This window comes from Helianthus annuus, chromosome 10 (genome assembly GCF_002127325.2).
Source record: "Helianthus annuus cultivar XRQ/B chromosome 10, HanXRQr2.0-SUNRISE, whole genome shotgun sequence".
Lineage (NCBI taxonomy): Eukaryota > Viridiplantae > Streptophyta > Magnoliopsida > Asterales > Asteraceae > Helianthus > Helianthus annuus.
In genome coordinates, this window is record NC_035442.2 from 16,414,461 (window position 1) to 16,416,952 (window position 2,492).

Sequence of the window (2,492 nt, forward strand, 5' to 3'; positions counted from 1 at the left end):
CATGTGACGCATCGTAAACACTCCACAATCTATGCCGTTATTCTTCATCCTCCAATCCATCTCTTTTCTTTCTATAACTGAGGTTGCAAGTTCTTCTATAGCCGGTGTTGGTTTTAAAGCCTTTTGTAGATATAAAACCAATACCCTTCTCTGTAACATAGCAACATTGTGTTAGTAGCTTTTACTATACATATAACATGTATATGTATAAGTTTTTGTATTACCAGTGTGTTTGGAAGCCCCTTGTATCTTTCCTCAAACTCTTGTTCAGCTGTTGAATTGTCAATCAGCTCAATTTTGCCAGTTTTCAAGTGGAAGCACAAGACATAGAAGTGGTCAACTTGAAGGACCAGAATAAACACCAGGTCAACCGAATCAAGTTTTTTTACCTCATATTTTAGAATGATATCTTCAAAATTTGAGGCAAATATGTTTAGACGTTGGTTGTCTGTGTATTTCTTCTCGTCGTAAAAGATACTCGGCTGTATGTTATGTAATTAGAATCAAAGTTAAGCAATGTATTAAAAGGTATCTAAACAATGGATTTTTTCACATGCGAATAGTATGTATAGCATATGCAAAATTACAACAGTATGAGAAATGTTGTTTTTTTGTTTCACAGGAAAACTATCTACTATTGTACATGCGATTTAACCGTAATTAGTATGCGAAATCATTGAATATGCATTTACTGTTTTAATTTCAAATGCCAAAATGTTTATGAAAACATACCATCATTGTGCTAAACAAGAAGAGTCTGTATGGTGATGATTTTCTATCCCTCTTTTTCTCTTCAAAGTTTAGAACATCCACAAATGCATCTATTCCGTTTGATGCTACGTACTGACCCCTGTAGAAGCTTTCAAAGATAACTTTCAATGTGTAAACCCCAGTTTTTTACCGATAAAGTTCATCTCTGCCAGGCAAAAAATAAATAATTTATATTGTTGTGTGTATATATTTAGATGTTTGTTAGTTGATATAAGCATTTTTACTTACTCTATGCCTGCAAATGTAACAAATGTATATCGGATCACACTCAATTCTTGATTCAAGAGTGCTTCGTGGATGTTTACCACTCTGTTCCAGTAAGGGGAACAAAAAGCGTCTCCAAGCTCTGCACATCTTTTCTCAGCTCGAATTTTGCCTGCTTCTATTGTCTTATAAAGGAGTTTATTTAACCCTTTTGGTAGAACTTGTTTTGGAACTGGCTTTGGCTTTGAGTTTTTTCTTCCCCTAGTTGGTTTTTTTTCCTTATTTTCTTCCACTCTGGGTCCTAGGCTCAAAAGCAGCTCAACAGACTACAATTCCTCAGCCGTCACCTGAGGGCATTCAACTCCCGGTTCCTTCTCAACTTCGATACCCGAATCGGTTTGTTGAGGGTCTTTTTGTGTAGTTTCTCCTAAAGAACTGCTTCCACTTCTGGCTCTTTTTCTTGAACTTTTTCTTGAATTTTTTGTGTAGATTCTGCCAAGTTCATTGTTTCTTCGATAACAGTTTCGTTTTCACCAGTTTCTGCAGGCCAAAGTAAGTTAAGAAATATAATGTTTGTTATTTTTAATTTTTTTTTCTAATATAAAGTGTTTTTTTACCCTTGGCAGGTGGTTTGTAAGTGTATACGCCCGTTTCGACAGCTTGAATGTTTGCAATAAGGGTGTCTGTCACTCCTCCATCATCTTTATTTGTCAATCCTTCATCATCTGGCTGCAGTACCCATATAGATACAAATTATTGAATTTTAATTCATCAGAATCAAAATCGCATGGTATACATGACATTGTATGCGAAATCAAATGTGAAGTGTTTGGCAGAAATCGGATGTGTTTTTTTAAGTATCGCATGTGTTTAAGAAATATTGATTTTTATCATAATTTCGCATGTGTTAATTTTTGAAATCGCATGTATTACCTTCTGATGCCATTTCTACCAAAACATTGCTTATTACTTTTTGAGCTTCTTCATCCTGTCTACCTTCTTCGTTTGTAGTAACTTCATGATGAACTTCAGAAGCTGGATTTTCAGGCTCTTGATGAATAGGAGAGGGTGCAGTTTCATTCTCTTGAATCGAATCAGGCGGCACACAAATGGGATTATTCCGAAGCGTCTCATCCCACTGCTTACAGGCCTCCATAATCTCCGGATCCCAAAAACACTTAGTTCTTGCTTCTGAAACTAAGTTGTTCATCCCTTGAACATCTTGAACCATTTTAATGTAATTTTTGACATTGGCTTTCATTTTTTTCAACAAGTTCTGTAATATTTTTCGAGTTAAGATACTATTAATTGAAATGTTAAACATAAATTGATTAGTCAAATTAATATTTTTTTGCGCTTACCTTTTTGTTGGTTTTCGAAGCCTCTCGTTCTCGTTCGTGGGTGTATCGTAGAATACCGATGGTGAAAGTTGAACAGGAGTGTTGTAATAATCCACCATTTTCTGTGTTTGTGTTCCAACTCCCATCTCAAAGTTCAACTGAGACATTTCATGGATT

General features: G+C 35.4%; 1 long non-coding RNA gene across 1 annotated transcript; it reads left to right on the plus strand.

Moving 5' to 3' along the window:
* Positions 1-770: 770 nt before the first annotated feature.
* LOC118483009 lies at positions 771-2,243 on the plus strand. The gene is made up of 3 exons (XR_004869452.1): positions 771-1,371; positions 1,465-1,527; positions 1,602-2,243. It is a non-coding gene; the product is annotated as an uncharacterized LOC118483009 (long non-coding RNA).
* Positions 2,244-2,492: the final 249 nt, after the last annotated feature.